The following is a 23,622-nucleotide window of genomic DNA, read 5'->3' as shown; positions in this document are numbered from 1 at the left end:
ACATTGACATCAAACACCCCCTCCCCTCTATTTGGTGGGCTATTTAAGCTCATCTATTTCCTATCTTTGTGTGTGTGTGTGTCACGCTGGTGGTCAGCATCCATACTGTTAGCTGCAGTAATAACCTCACCACCCCCGAGCATCCACCTGTAGGTTCTAGTAAAGGCAGTTCAAATGGTTTGTTAAACACTCACTGTTACCTGCAAGAGACATATCTGTGGGGAGTGATGAGGTCGGAACAGGGTGCCAAAACCAAAACAATGTTTTGTTGCTGCAATTAATTTTTGCAATTCCTGTTGTTAACTTCACAAAACTAATTTCCAAGCAGGAAAAAAAAAAATCCACTCGTGCGTATGAGGTACAGTTAGTCAGGAGATTCCACACAGACACATTACCCACAAACCCAGCCAAAGGATGAAGAGGTGATAAATGTGCTGCAGTTACCCCCCACCCACAGATGGATGAGTTACACCAGCTTTCCGAGTGCTTGTCTGTAATATTTAGTGTAGTATCCTGTAATAATTACTCTGCAGGCCTATTGTTCTCTTCTGCCAGGAAAGTTTGGCCTCGTTTGTAAAATGCTTTGTAGCTTGAACCAAACATGTCAGACAGTAAACCTCAACTTTTAACCAACTGCTGGTCTTTAGAAAAATATCGCTGTCCTTTATCTTGTACTGAATGTACAATACCTTTCATATTGTTTCGCTTCCAAAAACTCACATTAAGATGTCAAGATGTGATTAAAAGTGCTACAAGGGCACCATGACTGTCTTCAGCACACACATGTAGTAAATTCCTTCTGTGATACAGTGGATTTATTGGCTAATTACTTATCAAATGCATGTAATAAACATATATGTATAAACAATATCACATACAGTAGACATGATGAAAAGTTAAAATCATCATGGACTTGCATTTTGATACATTGAGGAAAAAGATAAAAGAATTTCTGCTCATAAATTTCTTCTTTGCGTCAGACGTGAAGGTTCTCTGCTGACAACCTCCAAACAAACTGCAAGTCATTCCACCATCAGGTAGATCCTCTTGTAACTACTTTTTCCGCTCTGTGTCATATCTTGTTCAACAGGTAGGAGCAGAAGGATTTGTTTTGTAATGGCAGTTCATTCTTTGGGTGTTCTTAAGCAAACACAGTGGTGCCATGTCATGTTTTTTTTTAACAGGTTTCACATGCCACTGTTCAAACTCTGAAATAGGCTGGTCCCCAAGAGTACATGGAAGAGAGCAAACAGTTCTCTAATACTTCACCACTTTGACCTTATGCTAACTTGCTGTACACACAGGGAACTCACACACCTTTTACTAATGCAGTCCAACCACAAAGTGTTTTTTTTATCTTAAATATTTGTGTGTTTTATTGTCTGTGCAACTGAATGACACGTCACCAACAAAGACACAGATAGTCTTGACGTAAAAAGCAAACCCAGCTTTTGTCTCCTTATCAAGGTGCTTTGAACATAGAGGGTAATTCCAAAAGTGTGCATCTGTTTGACATTGCCAACGTGGTTCGGCTCAGTTTTGGTTTGTTTGAGACTTTTAACAGATTTCAACATGTTCAGAAATGTAGATCTCTTTTAATTGGGCTTAATGGATAACATTATATTGCCTACATGTTGGGAAAAAAGCATTTTTAAATGCAGCAGAGGTCTCATAAATATGGGTGGTGGAAGCTATATGTCATATTTGAGTAGTGTATGACTACCCTGTTTTGGGCTCTTTGTGCTAATTGAGTGCTACTTTAATGTGTGGAGGTCAAATGCATGGAAAATCATTGGGAATTCTGTGGGAAAGTGTATAAAGCTCATAAAATGATGGATTTTCAAGTGCTCCCCAAATTCTAACAAATTGTATTGAAAGAGTGCAATGTCTGTTTTTATTAATGGCATGGAAAAATATTGCGGAAATGTGTATTGCTCCCTGGTTGGTGTACAAAACTGTGTGTCTCAGGCCAATTTAGTTTATGCAGGCATGTGTGAAGTACTTATGTGTATATGTGCCTGGACTTGTGTATCGTTGCAGTGTGCCTTTACAGTACTGCCAAGCTCCTCACTGTGTTGTTCTTTAACACAAACCTAAAGGAAGCAAATAACACCCACTGCTTCACTGGATCCCTCCGCAATCCTCTCTTTACTGTTCTTTTCTTTTCCACTCGTTTTAAATCTGCCTCGGATATATGAGGCATTCCTTTGTGGTTGTGTAACATGATTTGACTCTAACAGAGAGAGGGTGAATGAGATAGAAATGAAAGAGAGAGAGAGAGAGGGAGAGAGGATATTTGTCTTGCTAGGTTTCATGTCCTACTGTGTGCTCATATTTCGTAGCCTGCTTCATAGTTTTTGGTAACCTACTTATTGCCAGCCACCTCAGCTCTTTCCATCATGCATGGAATATTTCAATCCATCTTGTGTCCTGCTAGCAGCCACTAATCACTCGGAATGTGATTAAAACAAACTTTGTCACAACTTGCCTTATTACGATTTCACAATGAAATAAAATCAAGCTAGGCTCAGTTATCATCTATGCCTCAGAAAACAATCTCTTTATTTTCTATATTTCGTTATTTAGAATAGAAAAAGGTTACCCTGGTCCATCTGTCTGCCCATATGTGTGTACCAAGGTATGCTCTATCTCTTGAAATTAGTTCATTTTACAATGAGTTCAGTTGACTCATCTTTTTTTTTTTTGTATATTTAAGCTTTCCATGTCTTTTTGCTCATATCCACCTTTGAAATCAAACCATACCTGCACAAATGTAAGAGGGTCAGCTTTATCAACGGGCACAGACTTTCTAGTTGACTTTTTTCATGCAACTGCTTCATAAGACTGTTTGGAATGAATTTGAGTGTTGCTCTAGAGGGTGCTGTTTACTGAGGAAGTGTTCGCTCCCCTAATCTCTGCTGTTCTTACTATACGATGTTCTTCCTTCATGAAAAATATATAGTCACATAAAAGTGTAGAATAATTTAGTCCACCCTTTTTGTTCTTTTAAAATTGTCAAATATTTGGCAAATCAGATTTAACTCCAAAGGTACTGTGAGACATTATATAATTAATAAAACAACAATTAATCACTGGAGAGTTTCTATAGTCTCTGAAAGAATGTGTCACGTTGTGCTGCAAGATGCTTTTGGCATGACGTGGATCCATTATATTCATGGGTGCGTGTCTGTCTGTGTACTCCACACACACGCACACGCACACATACACACACACACACACACACACACACACACACACACACACACACACACACACACACACACACACACACACAAAGGCCTCTAGATATTTACACAAGTTCCACACAGTGAACAAGGGCAGATGATGAGCTGTCAGTCAGACTTATGATGGCAGAACGGAAACGGTGAAGAAATATGTTGGTGGGGGAGCTTACACCTGTGCTGTCTTTGGTTTTCCTGCGGCGGTATAGCAGGGTTTAATCCCTAGCATCGCCTGTGTTTATGCCTGTGTTTTAGTTACAGACCTGATACTAGCATGCTTTTGAGCTTAGATGGGACGTCAGCTTCATTTACTGCTCAGCCTGGCCCGGGGGCATCCTCCCCTGTCTGCCACACATAGGCCTATGTGTCATCTATCGTTTACTCACTGTATGTTCTCACAGTTACAGACTCGTGAGTAAAAGCCTGTTGCTCTCCTTCTGAATCAAACAAGAGTCTGTGCTCTGTTTAATTCTCAATTTAAATTGCAGTTGCTCCCTTGTGTCTATGCATTTCCTGATGTCTGTTTTTTTTATGGTTTCTGATTTGTCATTGAGTGACGCCGGCACGCTGCTGAAGTCATGAATAGAGAGGAGGAAGCCCTGATGCCAGTAACTGAACTCAAATTTTATTTTAGGAAATAAGCTAACTTAAGAGCATGGGTGCAGCCAAAACTTTGTCCCCAACTCCCAGAATGACACACCTTTGTAGAAGTGACTCCTAATGTCTGCTATTTTTATCATCTGTCATTTTCAGTTTTCTCCTCTCCTCTCTTCATTTCTGACAGACACCCCATAAACGACGCAGTCCTGTTTTTCATTTATAAGATGATTTGTTAGGTTGATTATTGTGGAGAGCATTGCAATTTCTTAGAAAGGAAACATTTGCTTCAGCAGTGCTGATGAAAATGCTGTGCTCTGACGTAAGTAGTCGTGTAGAACCTGTAACAGATCCACTCTGCTAACACACCCTCCAAACATCACTCCCTAATCAAATGTCTGTCTTAATGGTAACAGGCCAACCCTCAAAAAAGTAAGCAAATTGGATAATGGGATTTGGTTTTGCCGTTCTGGGGAGCAGACCATGACATTGCATAAAGTAGCATATGATAGCCTCTGCTGACTCAGACAAAAACTTTCACTCCCTAAAGTCTAACCAATATATTGCAGTATTTCTGTATGATGTGAGATTGATGAAATCCACCCGCCGCTCAGCTGTTATTTCTGTCGCTGACCTATTATTTTCAAGTGGTGCTCTGCTCCACTGTAAAGTGGTCAGTGTTTTGGAAGCGGGGTCCTGTGGGTTGAGGCTTTGAACAATTTTCCATTTGTACCTCATATTACATGCTTCAACACTGTTTTCACCTAAATGAACCCAGCTGAACAAATGGAGAGCGAGGAGTTAAGCAGATATAGCAATGTAATGCGATATGGTCGGCGTGAGAAGTGACATTTGTCTTCTTATTTTTGTTTTTCACAGTGAAGGAATACAATTCTTGGAATGAGGCATCAACCTTTAATTGCTTTCCAGGGATCTTCTGGTGAGTATATGTGTTTCTGCAAAAAGTCTCAGTGCGCTGCTGTGCTGTGTTAAAATTCTCTCCTGTAAACCGTTTCTATTCCCATTTGCTTATCCACATATCCTTATTTGGAAAGATTAGTATTTATAAGGTGATATTTTGTCCTTGTATTTGTTGTTCATTAGTTTTTGCTTTGTGCTCTTGCAGATGTGTTAAATGTTCTCACTGTCTGCAACAAAGCTGATGTTTGCCAGAAATCCAGATTGTTGCTGTGTTTCAGGCTTATAAAACATAGAAAACTAATAATTTAATTGTGTTGCACAACTGGTGAACAAATGTAAATTTAACAAACTTTAAGAACTTTCTCAGAATGTTCTGGGGGATATTTCTTGTGGCTTGACAACAGCTTGTTTTCATCCGTAAAAAGATATTTTTATACAAATCATCTAATTAAACTGTTAAACAAACCCACAACCATCAATATGTTTTGTGACTGTACTGTGGTCTCTCAGCCCCTCTCCCACATCCATTGAGGCCTCCCTGGCTGTTGTCTGCCATCCCTTATTCTGTATTTCAGCTGGTCCACCCTCCACCAACCAGTGTGTGGCTGTCAGAGCGTCACCCCAGGGTGATGCCCCTCTCCTCAGCCCCTTGGGGCCCTTTTGACTCTGCAGTACTCTGTGTTTGCCCAATCATTTGGGAGCCGGATACGGGAATGAATTGTTAACTACAGCAGGTCAGCCTGTGCCCCACAACCCCGAGCCGTCCTGCCCCCCCCCCCCCATACACACAACCCCGGACCTGCTGTTGACTCATCTCCATGGCGGTCGGGCAGGAATTTGTTTTTTCTCATGTGTTCCCTGCCAGCCAGCTCCCCACTGCTCCCTCTTCTCCTCATCCTCTCTGCATCCGAGCATCCACTCAAAAGGCAGTTAAAGGGGGTCACATGATCAGGAAGTGTTGAGGCTGCATCCCACTGAGTGAAGTGGTGGTGTCATTGTCAAGTGTTGCTCTGCTGGGAAGCAAGGCCTTGAGGGGGAAACGTTTGTGATGTGTTTGCTAGGAGAGTGATCACAGTCATCGACAATTTCCTGGGACACAGGCATGTGTTTTCAAACGTTCTCACATGACCAGAAGTGCCCATGTGCAAACAAGGTTTTAGACAGCTATGTACAAACATTTGGTTTTCTTTCCTTCAAACCCATTTAATTCCTCTTCCTGCAGCCATTGTGGTGATCTCGCTGAATTAAATTGTTTTTTTGTTTATTTTTGCTGAAAAATTGTGACAAACAAATTCTTAACAGATAAGCATATACATTGTATAAAGTCTTGCCTGGTCTTTTCACTTGCATACACATTACATCCGGAAAAAAACCATTTTTGTTTCTTTTTCTGACGTGGTTATGTCATATTTTAATGCCAACACACGTTTGTGCAGTCAAATTTCCATCATCGCTTCAACTTATTGACAAGCTCACCTGCCCACATGGGAGTGTGCACTTGCCTCCACACAGGTCATTAGCTCAGGGCTGGTGAGTGTTTGCCTACCTGTCTCCCTTTTATGAGGTGGGTGTTAGCCCAAGGAATGCAACATGTCCGATTTGTCATTGACTCTCATTGTTCGGCTCATCCAACTGGAGCCTTGATGTTGACTTGTGCCGTGCCCTGGCAAGTGAGAAATATGTGCTTTTCTTCCTCCTTTTTTTTTTTTTTTTTGCTCAGTGTATTTGCACTGAGCATTTCTTTGGATGAAAATGTTATTTAGCGAAAAAGTATGAAGGATGAAGGTTACAGTGAGAGAGAAAATGAAGGTATTAAACACAATGACCAATGTTACTACAAAAGTTTTAAAGTATGCTAGAGCTGGAGTCTTGCTTCTGCTCGCCATCTGTGGCTACATGGCTGGCTCTTGTTTAGGATCTAGCTTAGTTGAGATAGAAAATTACACAAGTCATCTCTCTTCAATTGTGCATGATGCAAACTGAAGTAAGGAAAATAAGGAAATAGTATGACGTGATTGAGTGGAATTACCTCTAACCAGGCACATCTTGTAGGCACATATAAATGCTGATCAGCAAAGCTGGCTCACTGGCTTTGTGGTAATGAGGAAGCCTCAGCAAATTAATCCCTCCCACTGTACTCCAAATATGCATGTGCAGCTTTTCAAGGGTTATTTTCATATGGGTTTAATATTTAATATTTCAAACACTCAGACCTTATTTGGGTTTCTGTGGATATATTCATACAAAGGTACATCTTGCAGTTGTGCAAATGCATAAGTATATTCAAATTTGTGTTTGTGTGCGGCTGTCGTCCTGTGCCACCATCTGGGTGGTCCTCACGGCTGGTTTGATGGTAATCCCCTGTCTCATAAATCAGTGTCCGGACTCAGGCCAGAAGCTGATGCTGTGTGAACACTGGAGCGAGGGGCTTGAGGCACTAAGCCGAGACCCTGGCCACTGCCCTACTCTGGCCTGGCCACACGTCAGCTCTCCACACCACCTTTAGAATAACTCATCATGCATGATGAGGAAAGGGCCTTTATTCCCACTACAAGTTACAAACAACATGAGCCCAAGTAGACATGAACTGTAATGTCAGCAGATAAAGTTTTGTGATGTGTCTCCAAAATTATTTCCTTTATTTTCCCAGGTTTTCAAACTTTTGCATTAATGATATTTCTTTTATTTCAAACATTCTAAAGTGCATTCACTCATAGTCAAATACATTTGTTCTGACTAGTGGCTAACAACCTGAACTGATGTCGAGAGAGGAGCTTTCACTGCATGTATGTCTGACTGAAAGTGCCGGAAGATTAAAGCTATATCTTAGTCTTTGTAGGACCTCTGCCTCCCTCTCTGAGAATGAGGAGGAGGAGGAGGGAGGATGAAGGCCTGTCTGAGCTCTCTGGCTTGCATAAAGTTCTCTGCTGAGCTTTTATCTAGGGAGATTGGTCGCAGCTCTCTCCAGACCCGGCTACATTGGAGTGCACAGTCCTGAGACCTGTGGCATTAATAAAGATGATGCTTTTTGGAATAATAACAGTCAATTCTGTGCAATAGAAAAGACAGACAGCAGACGTGAGTGTTGCAGAATACAAAAGATACTAAGATGAAAGGCTGAAATCTCGGCCTGCGCACCTCTCCTGCTCTTTTGCAGGAACTGATGGAAGCCATATCAACATGCTCGCACACGAACAGTGTTGAGAGGGACACTATGCTGATTTTTTGACCCTCAGGTGCTGTGTCACAGAGACGTAATTTGTTCTTTTGTCTGCGAAGATCACAGTGGGAGAGCTGTGACTTTCTTTTTGCTCGTACTTATTTTTCCTCTTACCTTTCTTTTTCTCTATTGCCTTCAGTGAGTGCAATTTAGTTTGATGAGCAGGTGGTCTTTTTTGAATCACACAGTTATTTTTTGCTCCCACCTCTGGTGTGTGGTGCTTTCAGTTGGAGTCAGTCATGTAGGCCAGGATTAGAATGGTGAAGGAGAAGGAGGAGATTTTGTAAAAGCCTTGGTGTTGGCGACCTCAATGCCCCGCAGGCAGAACCATGCAGCGTGTGGATTCAAAGAGTTATGTTGTTGCAAAAGCCCTTCACCACAACCCAGATGGCTTTTGTGTGGGTCAGGGACATGCTTGGGGACAGGGTTAAAGAAACAGCATCCTTCAAACTTGGTAAGCCTCTAGTCTCAGCAGGTAAACTCTGTGGCCAAACAGTTCATTTGAACAGTGGATGATTTCCTTTTAGCAGAAGACTCCACTTGCCACATGGCAAGCCTGCTTTCACTGCTTTACCTTTGCCCTCAGGTTTGATTCATGGTGCTAATTAACCAGCCCTGTTACAATTTGAGAAATGTATTGGCCCATTAGTTTATCAGTCTAACATTCCTCTCCTACTATTTCCTTGATGACACTTAAAGCACACAAGCAACCGACAACCTGTTCTGTCCTGCCGTATTTTTCATATTGACTTCTTGTGCCACGCACAGCTCAGTTGTTATTGAGCATTACAAAAAGGTTTTGTGTTGATCTGTCACATGGTCGTTTCCCCTGTTTGTAACATAATTTGTGAAATGTTGCTTGAAGCCAATACATCACAGACATATTATTACTAATATCTGAAAAATGTAAATGTATTTTTTTATACAATTCGAACAGATCTGACGGTCAGGAAAATTGCATTGTTTGACAGAGTGTTTTAGTCTAAAATGTATTTAACTTCAAGTAATATCAGTCAAGAGTACAGTCGGTCTGTAAATGGCTTGGTAACATCAGTGACTTGTGGTACATTATTTATTTGTGTGTTAATTTCTTGTTATTACATTGTTTCCATCCCTCTACTATTTATACAGACAGAATGCCCTTCAGTATCCTTCATTCACTATCCTCAGTCAGGTACACACAGAACACGATCCAAAGCAGAGCTCTCTGGATCACTGCTAAGATGTCTACTGACGTCTCTCAGTTCTTGTAAGTTGTAAAAGCTCTTAGTTTGACCCTCATTCGTTTATAACTTATACAAAGCAACTTACACCACTTGTTGTATCATGCATCTATTTCTAAAGCCTGTAAATAAGCTTAATGCTGCAACTTGCACAGTCATGTTACCATCCACATTCCCTATCCCAAAGTTATTCCCCGCTTCGCTTGGTTGCCTCAGCCCTGCCTCCTCTTCTGGTTGGCTTGAATGATGATAAACCATTTAGCCAGTGTTATCCAGATTTCTTGGATAACACTGTCTTCTTTTAAAAGTGTGCATTCAGGGCTAAAGACCAAAATAAATTGATATGTCAGCGGTATGCTGTAAAGCGTGCATGTAAACGCATTAAAATATGGAAAAGATTTTGCTGCAAGACTAAAACGAACATTGATCTCATAAAAAGTTGACCCCCTTTTATGGGGTTAAACTATGAGGATACATGCAGACAAAAAAAGTGCTGTACTTTAAATCTAGATTTTCATTCATATTATATCACAGAAGAAGCACATGTTGATGACTATTTCTTCTCAGCATCTTTTGGTCGTATTTATTTTAAAGTTTCGCTGACCTCATATCATCATACATACAACTATTTACTAACAAATACTGGGTTCGAGGTTTGAGCTGGAAATGAAATACGGAGGACCCAAATGGAAGTTTCACAAGCGTCTGCTTCTGCTCACACTGATAAACAACAGGGATTGGTTCCAGACCCTGCTGGGTTCTACCTGGAGCCCCAAGGCCGGTAAACCACACAGACTGCGAATGTTAGTCATTTGTTTATTATTAGTGATATTTGCCTACTCTTAATCCAAGGATGGATTAGACTTGATGTGTTCCTCATCCCGCCTTTTTCCACCAACAGTCCAGTAAATTGGTGTGTTAATAATGTGTGCACAGACAATCACATGCATGCATACTATGCGGTGTTTATAGACTAGTGTCTTAATGCATAAATGTGTTTTCCGATATTTGTGCAGTTTCACATCTGTCACAGACGGATGCTTCTAGTCATGAGACTTTAACAAATAACCTTCGTAACTCGATCCCTTTCAATAATGTGATCAGTGTCTGAAAACTTTAATGCTGTTCCTGTTTTCGTCAACCAATTCCATCTTGCTTTGTTGCTCTGCATGCACCCAGAGGCATGTTTAGATCTAATATTTCAGGGCTGCAGAAAATGCTTTTTGTCATTTATTTACTTTAAATGAAAACACCCCAAGAGCATTATGGGAATCAATCAAATAAAGATGCCAAATGCCAGTGCAGCATTCAGTGGAATCAGAAATCACTGCTACATGAAGGAGGAGAGAGTGGTGCTTATGTGTTTGCGCTGTGTGTTATGAAACTATTGGCTGAGAGTCACCTGGACCACAGAGAGAACGGGGTTTACTGAGCAGATCTAACTTGTTTGGTGTGACCTTTACCTAGCTGAGTCCAAATACTACATAAATCTGATTTCATTTTCAGCATACAAGAGTGCGTATGCTCAATAACATTTTCTACTCTTTCATCCACCATGTTTTGTGCAGGAGAATGTTCTGATAATCTACGCAAACAGTTTCGCCTTGTGCAAAATCCTCGGTCTTGCATTCTACCTTCAAACGAACAGAAAAACAATTGTTCCAAGACATATACATTAAATTAACATATAATTATCCATGTTTGAAGTGTAAATGTTGAGGCCGAAAGGTTAAGAAAGAGGTTTCATGATTTTTTTTGGAATATTTTGCTTAAATCTTGAAATAATCCCATCTCATTTTGCATGAAAATATTTTCATTTGCAACCTGAACAAACACTTTCACATATACCAATGTCATGTATCTTTTGTGATCTTCTTCTATTGTCATGAAATTAATTTTTAAAGTATTAATTTCATGACTCCAGTCCGAATTTTAAAAGGCAGGTGGAATTTAGCTCAGCGAAACATCCTTTTTTACCCTGCACAGAAAGTGTTTTTATTTACAGCACATGGAAGCTGTCTAGCTGCATTGGTCTCAGCTGAGCTTTATAGGGTGTTGGATAATGGGCAGTTTTGGTAAGTGTAGATATGCTCCACTATGCATATCTTCCTCAATGTCCCTTGTAGTTTTTGCCTTTTTAAATGTCCTTTAATTGGCTGCACAGTCACAGTCTCCTGCTTTAACTGCCCCCCATGGTACCTGAACGTGGCCTATTTGACCTGAAAGCCTTGGACTGAAAAGTTTGTAGTTAGAAGCCAAAACCAATGACGATTAACTTGATTTTTCTGCTTTTGTCCTTAATCTAACTCCACCTTCACCACTTTCTTTTTCTACCTCTTTTGCCCTGAATATAAGTTTTGACAGCAATCTCTCTTTCAGAAGGGAAACATATTGGATCTCTGGAAAACAAGATCCCCTCCATTTCAACACCTTTTCATAATCCTTACCTAGCTTATGTTTGTCTGAGAGTCTACCGGCATCAGTCAGGCAGTTCTGTCAACATGTTAACATGACTACCTCCTTAACTCCCCCAAAGAAAGGCCTCAAATTTGGGCTCTAGAGGGCCCTGCCTAGTTTATCCGATAGATCTGGCTATGGCTGCTCCCCACATAGGAGAGACTTTCAACTGGGCTGCATCAGCAGTACTGAAAGACCTGGGAGGACTCTGATCCCACCATGGGGTGCATGGCTACGGCTCTGGCTACACTTCACTTTAATCCCCTTTCCTTTCAACCACAATGGGAAACATGTGTTTACTCTGTGTAGGGTACAGGCCCATCATGGGAGAGGCTGTTTACATTCACTCTAAAACCAATATTTCACAGGTCAGCTGACCACCCCTGGTCACTACCTCTACTGGGTTAAAAATGTGTTAAAAAAAATATTTGTTTCAGCTAAAACAGTTCATCACGTCGGTTGTTCTTGAATTTAACAGCGTCTTCACTTTCTCGCCCCATAAAACCTGACACACAAATTAGTTTTCTTTATGAAAAGCTCACCAAAGAATGGTAAGAGGGTTGAATTCTCTTTTTCTTTATAGAGTTGCATTATATGATTTTATCTTCTTCTTAAGTTTCCATACAAAATTGGGATTTAAGTCATTTGTTGCACTCATTCAAATCGTATCATAAACCAACATAACACGTCTTCAGTTTCGATTTTTCAAATTTTAAACCGAGGTTAAAGTTTAGCTTAAAATTATTATTTTTGTTCCAGAGGTTCTGTGTTAAGTTGTTTCTGTGCAGACACGAGCAACATTTGACAGTGAAATACAGCGGTGTAAAATACGAACTAGTTGCCATGTGCTTACCAGGAGGACAGGAAATGCACTCCAGATGAAGATACTACATTGTGTTTATTTTACTAGTGTGTGTGTTTGTGTGTTGTCAGGAATGCGTGCTCAGACCACGTCTCCAGAGTTGCATCACAGCATTTAATTTTCCAGTTAGTTTCGAGCCCGAGAAAATTTTTCAAATCAATACATTTATTATTTAGCTTGTTTAAATGTCAAAGATGATAACAATTCCCAATATTACCAGTGCCACCATTCCTCCTTTGTCTGACTAAGAAACCATGACGTATTTTATTTACAATGATTTACAATGGAGAGGAGTCACATTTATTAATATATTATAATAATGTCAATAACATATTAATATTCTAGATGTTGTAGCTGGCAGATGCAACCAGTTTCTTGTTACCAATGTTTAAAAATTTTCTGGCATAGATTTGAAACCGGTTTGTCTTGTTATTGCTGTTCTAATAGTGACAACAGATGAACACAGACACATGATTTTAAGAAATGGCTGCCTGTGTTTGATATAGAGTTGGGGATCTCTTGAATTAAAATACAGTTTTTCACTAAGGTCTTTTCAAAGTTCAGAAGCCTGAACGATGTCCTTAACAGTATCAGAACTGAAAAACAGTCAAACTAAAGAAAAAAGACAAAACTGATTATACTACTTATGTTTTGGTCTATTGTTAAGTATTGTTTATACACTGGAATCAATGGATATTCAATGGCCTCCTGAAATATGATCAGCTTTCAAAAATTGTTCCAGTAATCCTAAGTAGACACATGTCCCTATTTCTGTGCTCAAAATGTAAAACCATTAGTAGAACCATTTGAACCCTGTTATATTGAGTTGAATACACCCATGGGCTTTGGTGTGCAAGTAACTCCTGGCTAGTTCCACTGTAGAAACTGGCCTCTACAGGTGTGGCAGATGATCTGAAGGGTGAGTGAGCTCTTCCTGGGGTAACAGTATAGCCAAGGCATCTTCCCCCCTTGCCCTGCCCCAGTTCGCTCTTTCCTGTCACCTTATCTGAAAATCCAATGCAATCTAACCCAAAGCCCAGTCCGTCTGTTTCCCCAATTCCCTCCACTGTCGGTCTCCATAGTAGGTCTTCTCAGGTGTCACTGTGAAGAGAGACTGACTGGTTTGAGTTGAACTTGAGTTGGGCTTATTGACAGAGTTCTGACACCCCTTTGTAGTCATAACTGTCTCTTCTTCCTGCCACCCACAACTTCCCACCCACTGACCTCCACGGCACCAAGGGCAAATGGAGCTCAGCCACCAAGTTACACAGTGGACATATTTGTTAGAGATTGTGTTATTCTCCAGACATCAGTGATTTCTGAAGCAATTCACATTTCCTGGAAAAGTTGTAAAAACAAGTAAGATTTGGATATTTGTTGGACTGGAGCAACATGCTGATGTAGTTGAAGGGCTTTCTGATCAGTGTATTGGGGACTTAAGGTAGATCCTGTTTGGACAGAGACTTGTACCTTCTCTAGATATCTGGGTTTAATCAAGCCAACCAGTCAACTAGCAGCTAGCTGACCAGGTTTTTTTTTACATTATGACTCAAAACTCCAAATCTGATCATCAATCCTGCCATTTCTGTAACAGGACTTGGAGTCAACAGACAGGGTATATCCAGGACAGGTCCTTATTGCATAATATGGCTAACACACAGAGACTACTCTTATTAATAGTTTTGTGTACTCACTTTTCTGCTTACTAAAAAACTGAATGACTTAATGCTTGTTAAAAAAAACTAACCATGGCAAATTTGACATTAATTTAAGCAAAAGAAAGTAGGATAATTTTGCTGTGTTAACACATCAGTGCTCAGTAATCTCAATAGGACTTGAATCATTTGCATTCCTGCCAGACACACTATAAACGCGTTACCACATGTGCTCATTCCATAGCAGAACTGCCAAACAGCAGTTGAACACTGTTGACAGGAAGCTTATCGCAACTCTTTAAGATTTTCCTTGACAAAGAAATTGTTTGGTTTTGTTCTCAATCAAGAGATTACATGTATTCTGCACCTACTTTAGTATTGAACATACAGTATACTCCATACATTACATTAATCATTGTACATTAATCATATCTTGTAAGTTTATATGCACAGCTTGAACCACTACATCCGGACCTGGTTGACACATGTATTATTAGAGTACATTCAGAAAGAGGCGGGTTTGAGGGACAAAATCTGATTAAGCTGTGTGTGTTAATGTGTGTTGGTGTGTGTGAGTCGTAGACCAGAGCCCCGTGCTTTAAATGTGTATGGACTGGCAGACTTCAGCTTGGAGATGTAATCTGATTTGTAGAGAGGATCGGGTCATTTCACATGACTGGTTTAAAGGACCACCGGCACAAGGTTGTGCCAGTGTCACTGAATGGTGTGTGTGTGTATGTGTGTGTGTGTGTATGTGTGTGTGTGTGCGTATGTGTGTGTGTGTGTGTGTGCGTGTGCGTGTGCGTGTGCGTGTGTGTGTGCGTGTGCGTGTTTTTTTTTAAAACATTGCAGACATTGTTACTGATACTCTGAAGGTACAATGCTGAAATCTGTTGCTCAACTTCAATAAATAAGTGAACCTGAAAAAAAAGTCTTGCATGCTTATTGTTGGCATGCTGCTAATCCTTAGCATTGAATGGTTTATTCGCAACCATTCTACACACATCAGCATTCGTTTGTGCAGGATTCTACACAGTAGGAAGAGTAAGGTGTTAAATTTTGTTGTGTGGTTAAACAAGAATGTTGCACTTACATCGTTGTTCTTCATTTGAAATTAGATTTGTTTGGGTGAAGGCTACATGAAAGCAGGACCAGTGTTAATTAACACTCAATTACACATCTGGAAGAAAGTACACCTCTGCTTTAGACTCTGATGCAGGGTTTGTTTGCAACTTTCTGTTTACACTGCTCTTACAATCAGAGCTTTATTTTGAACTAATGGACCATCAGAAATTATATCAAATAATTGAAATCATCCTATAGCCTCAGCCATCTTTAGAGGACTGCTCGTACCAAATCCCCTGAAAGCTTTGCCTCTGAATCCCCCCTTCTTTTAAAAAAAAAAAAAAACTTTGTTGATGTTTTTTTTCTGGGTGGAGATGTTGGCTGTTTTTTTTAAGCTGGATAGGGTCCATCATGTGATTTTCATTTTAGAGTGGCCAGAGGAGACTACCACAGTAAAACCAAATGAGTGTGCATGAGCATGTGTTTGCATGTAATTTGGCCTTGTTCATAAGTGCAGGTTGCTTTCCATCTGTGGGTCATCAAATGTCATCAAACACATAGACCAATAAAAGCAAGGGACCGTTTCAGGTAAGGTTTGAGGCCCCGTGTTTGTTTGCTGGTGTGTCCCTGTACATTTTTGTTTACATGGAGACATACACACAGAACTTGTGAGATGTGAATGGTCTCCCGGCGTTCATGTCTGTCCTTTCTCAGAGGTTCAAGTGTGTATACTTGGTGATTGGTTTTGTGATCTCTCTCCTGTGTTTGGAGAGCTCATAAGCAGGACGATGCAACAGGCAGGAAGCTCTGATCCCATCAGGCGTGTCAGCAGGGGCAGTTTTTCATAAGGTAGTAATCTCACCACACAAAGGGGTGTCCAATATTAGAGAGCCCCTGCCCCTGAGCTAATCAAGACCCGACCAACCCTTCCCCTGGCTTACCGTCCAGCTTAACATTACCTCATCTGGAGGTTTAGCCTGACCACATGATGTTCCAGCCTGCTGGTGTACATGATAACTCACTTAGCTCTCTACAATAGGCAGAAAAGAAGGGAATATTAGAAGGCATATAAAAGAAATGGAACCAGTGCACAGCTACCTATGAAGCCTGGTGCCAGGGAAAGGTATTTTAAAAGAGAGAGGAAAGAAAGACTCATTTCACCATGTCCTCCAAAAACTCTGAGAAACAATTTGCCAGTATTCAGTTTCGCTCCCTGCTGTCCTGTTATTCCTCTTTTCCCCTCAACGTTTGGAGCCTTCAGCCTGAAGGGAGGTTCTGTAACTAAGGCATTTTTTTGCCAAGGTAACTGGTCTGGGACAGTGAAACTCAGCAGCAAAGAGCACCTTTGTCCCTGAACGGATAAAGAGGGACCTGACACACACCATGTAATTTTAACTGGTACAATGGAAAAAAATCACTTTGACTGCCTATATTCTACTGATCTGCATGTACTGCACAGGACCAATGAAACTTTTATTATTTCACATAAAAAAAGAGTGGAGTGATGTATCTTGCTACTCCAGTTCTGACTGTTTAAATGTTCTATGAAGATATTGGTGAAAGCCTGTATGATTGCCAGAAATCAACTAGGTTTGGACATAAGGCTGGGGATTTTGAAAAATTAAGGTGAAATTGATTGATATTAATTACTCCATGCTTGTGAAGTCATTGTACTCTGTAATGATCAGTGTTAAGTAACCTCCAGACTCCCATAAAGTGACGTAAATCCTATACCATTTCAGTTCTCATGCTTAGGGGCACAACCAAAAATAATAATAAAGTACTACTTAAGAAAGTAAAGGATCATCAACAGACACTGGCATGTATTGTAAATGGCTTCCTATGGATCTCCTCACATTTCTTGGCATCAACCCTACTCAGGTGCCATTGAAACCCCGGCTATCATATCTGTGAATACAGAAAAAAGTTTCATTTGTAACCATGAAAAATTATGCATTTGTTTGCACGTGAATTGAAGTTTTGGCAGAGCTTCACTTCGTGACATGAATCCTGGTTGGCTGGGTTTTGTTGTTTCTGATTTGAAGTAATTTCATCTCCTCATCCTTTATCTTTTTCAGGTGATCTCGGGTGTGCTCCAGGAAGAACCTGACTAATAGAAACATGATCTCAAGAGATTCAACAGGTAGGGATGACTCTATCTTGTTTGATCTTCATCAAGTAGAACATGTGATCAGACACAGTGCAGTCTTAATATGAACTGACAGTTGCTGTAAGAAACTGAAGTGTAGAACCCTCGCTCAGATAAACCACAGTTAGCGGCGGTAGCTCTCATGTATGTGGGACACGGCACTGGCTACGTGCCCATGGTCTTGCTTTTTTTTTTTGTATTGTAACTCAAGTCATGACAGCACAGCAAAGAATGCGGTGCTACAAAGATAGCACTTCAAACACAGCGTCTCTCAGGAGCCTCATATCCCCTTAGTGGAACTGAATGAAGATATGCTTTGATGACCCACCACAGAGTCGGTGGCCTTCAAAGAAACCCGTTGAAGGGCCTGTGCTGGACAGTCAGCAGGCTGAATGAGTGGCACTGTATATACCTCCCGTGGTAGGTGTGCATGTTCTGGGTGGCGGTCAAACATGCTTGAACCCAACATGAGAAGTCTTTTTCTATATATTTCAGCTTTGCATTATCTTCCTTTTCCTCTTCTACCAGGATATCTTGGTAAATGAAGGAGAACTGTTTGTGTAGATGGCAGCGTGCCAGCAGACAGGTACAGTAGATGTGCTGATGATGGAAGATGATAGGGGCTGGCCTCAGTAGCAGCCCCAGGCACAGACAGGCGTACACGGGCAGGCTGAGACTCAGGCAGGTTTGGACCTGGTTCTGTTTGCTGATGCTGCTCTGTGGGCTTTGCTCCAAGGAGAGGCAAAGGAGAGAAACATGGGAAGGGAAAATCCAGAGCATAGGGCAAACGGAGAGCAAAGCAGGCAAAAGGGTGACTGTTAGAAGGTAAAGCTGGAAAAAAAATCACACAACCAACAATTACAGGTAGAGTGATTGTGGCATACCAGGATGTACAGAGTGCCAGAAACGTACAGGAAGGTGAAGAAGAAGAAGAAGGGAGTGTACAAGAGTAAGGCCACATCCTGTACACTGGAAAACGTGACTCCTCGCAGGTAAATCAGTTGAGAGGTGCAGACAGGCAGAAAGAAGAGAATCACTGATGAATTACTGGTTATTCTCTGACACATTGCTCCTTCCCGGGGCAAGAAACAGGCAGGACAAGCTAGTTCCCTCATTCTGCTGCCACGAGCGGAAGATGTTGGAGTATAATATAATTTGGTGGGAGGTGGGACGTGCAAGCACAGGTAAAGCCAGGTACCGACTGCCATGAGGCCACCCACCTGCGTTACCTCACTTCTCTGACATTGTGATAAAAGCAGATGTTGTACACTGATCAAGTCTGCTGCCGAGACAACAAAATAATCTTTTAGCTGTTGTTTCTCATCTCCACCTTAACCATTTACAGAGAAGAGATATGTTGATATCATCGTCAAAGCCTGAAATGATAAAGACCCTAAGATTGGTCATAATTTCCAAACTGGAAATAAAGGACTAGAATTTGAAACCGCTCATGAGACGATCATTTCAACTGTAGGTGAGGCTTTGGCAGTTTCATGCATGACTCTGTTAGCCCAGTTTAAATCCTCTAGTCCTACTTTTGAGTGAAAGTTTATAAATTTATCTAATACATAATGTCTAATACATAATTATTTTGTGTTTTTTACTATATAAATAAGTTTGAGTACCGCTCTGTGCAGAGTTTGTATGTTCTCCCCTTGTCCACGTGGGTTATCTTTGGGTTCTTCAGCTTCCTCCCACCCCCAAAAGCATAGAACTTCCAATTGCCCGTAGATGTGAGTGCGTGCATGAGTGTCTTGTTTTTTTTTCTTCATGTGGCTCTGCGGTTCACTGGTGTGATCAGAGTGTTCCCCGCTTCTCGCCCTGCAAATCAGTCAAGTTAGGCCCCAGCAACCCCTGCAACCCACCATAAGTGGAACAAGCATTAACAAATTGAGCAGTTTAAAAAAAAACAGAAAAAACAAAAACAAAGCTTAATATCTGTATGCCTACATTTCTAAACTTATGGATGTGATGCATGTGTCAATAGTCAAGCTCAAGTTGTTTTTGGCCTCAGTCAGTCATTAGTTTCTGTATTATGTTTCTAGGATCACGCTAAATCCTGGTTTGGACCATGGACCAGCATCCCCTGCAGCAGATATTTGTTCCTGGCATGGCTGCGAACAGCGTGATCTCCATCACTGACAATCACGCTCTCGGGATCCAGCACCACCGGCGTGGACTTGGAAATGTTTTGACGTAAACTCAGAGGGACAGTGGAGGGTATTCTGCTGCTTAGACATTATGGAACAGATCAGTCTAGCCTGCCTGGAGAGTTGCTCGATAGGAAAGTAATCTCGATGAATGTACATTTACCAGACTTGACACACTGGATCTTCACATTGTTTGACTTTTTCTAAAATGGGATTAATTTTTTCCTGCATTATACATCTGCTTTTGGTTCAGTTTTTACTCACATTCCTGCTCATACACTGTAGCTGTGACATATTCTGTGTTATTCTCGACAAAAGAGAAGCTGGAACTAAAAATGGAAATGACTCAGATGCTATATTTCCTTTGTTCAGTTTTCACAGAGAACTTGTACACCAATATAAAGTTTATGTAGTGAAGATGAAATGAATGAAGTAGCTCCTGATCGTCATTCTAAACTCCTTATCCTGAAATGTAGAATTGTCATTTGACAGTGCAAGATCACAGAGAAGCCTTTGTCATCCAAGTCCTGATGAATGTGTCCTAAAAATGTTTACTGAAACTTTTCCATTTGAAACATTGGCAGCCTTTATTTAAATTGGTTAATAATTCTGTCAAGATGTTTACACTCATTGTGATTTGTAGCCCAATAACCTTTGTTGTGTCTATGAAAACTTGCAGAAATAAAAAGTACATCCAAGCTGCTTTGTTTTGTCATTGCAGCTGCAGATCTGCGAGGCTGATAACTGGTAATATTCTTTAATAAAGTGCGTTACGTGTCTGAATATGCTTGGCTCTAATTGTAATTGTTAGTCACGCTGGCTGCATTACTAGTTCGACCAGTATTTGCCAATCTGCAACCATCAGGAGTTGTATCACTTTCCTTTTTTGTGCTGCTCAGGGGAAGAGGAGTGAAATTCAAAGTGAAAAAGGAAACGTGACATTTCAATGCATTTTTAAATCAGTAAATGTTGTTGGAAGGTACTTAGTAATACCGATATGAGTAATAGGTCAACACTAAAGTGATCCCCATTTATTTTTAACGTAAGTTTTCCTGAAATGTATGACATTGTGGAAAATTTGTATTGTGTGTTCAGAGCTTTCAGATTCTATAACCCTTCTTTGTGTCACCATGTTGCAAGAGAGTTGTGTGCTTAATGCCAGTCCTGGGTCAGGGAGTTTTCATTTTGTTTCGAGTATCCCCCACAGCTCTTTGTCTACATAGAAAGACATCCTGGCATACACTAGAAATGCATTTATTGTTTTCAGTTATTTTAAATACGTTTTACAATTAAAAGCATTCACATGTCTCTCACTGTCAATTTCAGCTGTGATTCAGGTCTGCCCTGGGGATACGGGGGTTCCACACTCTCTGCAGGGAATAAGACATGGGTGTGGGAGTTCAAGGGTAGAGGGTAATTATTTCTTAAGGGGTTGCTTTTTTGTTTTCTTTCTCTCTGCTGTCAAAGAAAGCAACCAGGTTAGGCTCCATTGCAATGACAATGTTCTTATTTTAAAGCATCGTAGGCATCATATTAATAATCAAATTTGCAGAGGGACGAGGTCATCACCAACAGAAAGACCAAGGCCCCCAGCACTGATGTTTTGGAAGTAAAGCTTCATGACATCTTTATGTCCCTGGTTATGGTCAACAACATTAGCATGTCCACAATGGACTCGCCACCCCCACCCTCCCACTTATTTTTCCCCCTTGGTTTTTCTCACACAGATACGCAGCTCAGGGGAAAAATGACCTCTCTGCAGCTCTCAATTCACTGCACTTCTATAGCACTGAATGGACCGGCTCAACAAAAGGTGACATAATTTTCTCAGGGTTTCACTGGCCCCCCTCCATACCACGGGATGACATCATGCCCCCCCCCCCGCAACATAACACAACCAGCACCAGCGCACAACCAACGCTCCCCTCCGTGTTCTTGGATGCTGCGTTGCCACAGCAACAGGCCTAGGCCCAGGTTGTGGGGCAGGACTTGGCAGTACTTTGCAGATTGGCTGTCTCCTTAATGAGCTCAGGCAGCATTGCTTTTGTGTTTGTGGTTAACAGTCTTGGGAAATGATAGAAGGAGACAGAAGGAAGGGGAGAAAGAAGAAACACCGCATTAACCATAAAGAAGTCTTCTCTCTTCATTCCACCTTTCCCCCGTAGGGACTGTTGATGTAACATTCTGCAATAAGAGAAGTATTCATGCAAAAGGTGTCAAGCCACAAATGTTTAATGTCAAGCATGTGCTTTGTTTCGGCTTCTGAGCTCTCACTTGAAGTTTTGCCAAGTTTTTGTTGAAGTTTCATTGTGTCTAAAGTTCTCTCTCATGAGGTTGAAGCACTGAGTGTGTGTTTGTGTGTGTGTGTGTGTGTGTGTGTGTGTGTGTGTGTGTGTGTGTGTGTGTGTGTGTGCGCGTGTGTGTGTGTGTGTGTGTGTGTGTGTGTGTGTGTGTGTGTGTGTGTGTGTTTGTGGGGTGGAGAACCAGGGCATCTGAAGAGGAATGCGGGCTCATGAACAGCCAACAAGACATAATTAATTTTAATTAATGAAAGCATTGAGATGCAGAAGATTCAAGCCTGTCCAGCTTTTTAGTTCCATTCCTATCTACACCTTTTGTTTTGTGTGTGTGCGTGTGTGTGTGTGTGTGTGTGTGTGTGTGTGTGTGTGTGTGTGTGTGTATTTAACTGAGTTTTTAGATATTTTTCATTTTAAAAGATGCCATGATCTTACATAGAAACTCTGTTTCCTTCTTTTTATGTAACCACAATTTTAAAAAGGCCAGTAATTGGGGTGTTCTCCATTCATATGATGTCAAGTACCAAATACAAAGTTCTCCCACAGAATCAGAGCCAGAGGAACTGCCTAACTTAAAGCTTGATATGACCTTTAACCCTATCTAGTAAATGCCATTTTTCATGTTGGTAGGCATCCAGTACTAATACTGTTCCTGGACTCCAGAGTATCACATACATACATACGGTCACTTTGGAATTGTTAATGACGATAATTTAAAGTGAGTTTGACATGCAGTCTGGAGCCAGACCTTGTTGGTTCCACACACATTTGCAGCACAGACGCCTTTAAGCATACTCCAAACCATTTTCTCAAACTGGAATTGCATTTGAAGAAAAAAACAAAATGGTTTTGGAAAATGCCCACATTTCATGTTGAATATTACATATTGCTTTAATGAGTCATGTATGATGCATGTTAGTGCTAGTGCATACAGGTTTTAATGGAAAGAAAAATCTTTTTGCTCTTCCCATGCAGCTTTATCATGTCCATCATGCCAAGTCTCTTACCCACTTTAAAGTGCACTTTTCTCCAGTTTTCATGCTCTCCCTTTCTTGCTGGTTCTTGTGGTGTGATGTGATTAACTGGTGTGCTGGGTTGGCCCCTCCTTGGACTTCCTTGAAAGAAAGCACAGCTTTAGTAGGTTTTTGAGCTTGGATGAGTGCTGACTGGGTATCGGTTACCTCTGGCATGCTGAGGGTGCGTGGGCTCCAGTGACCATGACGTCGATCCACTCAGCTCAGCTTGCACAGGAGTAATTGTGGGAATCCACTGCTTTCCCCTTTCCTCTCTATTTTCCACAATTGCTCATTATTGAGGTAACCTATTTTCCAACAGGTTTTCACTTTCTAGTGTGTCATTGGATTTACCTTGACTTTATTACAACCACATTTACAAACTTATCAATTTACACAATGCTAATTAATCGTGACGTTAAAATTGTGTGCTTACCAAAAATCATAAAACATACGGCAGTCTTCTCGATTTTATTCATGGTGACAACCTTGATTGGCAAGGTGACATAGATGAAGCAGTGGCATGGGAAACCATCCTTCAGTCTGGCAGAGCACCCTCTCTCACCCTCTCCATCCCTCTCTCTCTTAATCCCCATTGAAAAAAAAAAGGGGAAGGGGAGGCTCGGGAAGCAGGAGAGGATGAGGAGGAGGAGGGGACTGACAGAACAGGCCAAAGGCTTCACTGACATCCATGGGAATCTGCAGATCCATTCAGTGGTAATTATTAGCATCAATGTGGAGAGGCAGTGGCAAGGCGAGGGGGCGGGGGCA

General features: G+C 41.1%; 1 long non-coding RNA gene across 1 annotated transcript in view; it reads left to right on the top strand.

Moving 5' to 3' along the window:
* LOC137610383 (uncharacterized) overlaps positions 1-20,322 on the top strand; it is a 47,270-nt gene extending 26,948 nt beyond the window's left edge. The window contains exons 2-4 of the long non-coding RNA XR_011038474.1: positions 4,719-4,779; positions 17,321-17,385; positions 19,437-20,322. This is a non-coding gene — a long non-coding RNA (uncharacterized lncRNA). The remainder of the gene's footprint in view (positions 1-4,718; positions 4,780-17,320; positions 17,386-19,436) is intronic.
* Positions 20,323-23,622: the final 3,300 nt, after the last annotated feature.

The sequence above is a fragment of the Antennarius striatus genome, chromosome 16, assembly GCF_040054535.1.
Source record: "Antennarius striatus isolate MH-2024 chromosome 16, ASM4005453v1, whole genome shotgun sequence".
In the NCBI taxonomy this organism is placed as follows: domain Eukaryota; kingdom Metazoa; phylum Chordata; class Actinopteri; order Lophiiformes; family Antennariidae; genus Antennarius; species Antennarius striatus.
The sequence above is the reverse complement of the archived record's forward strand: the minus strand, read 5'-3'. Positions and strand labels throughout refer to the sequence as shown.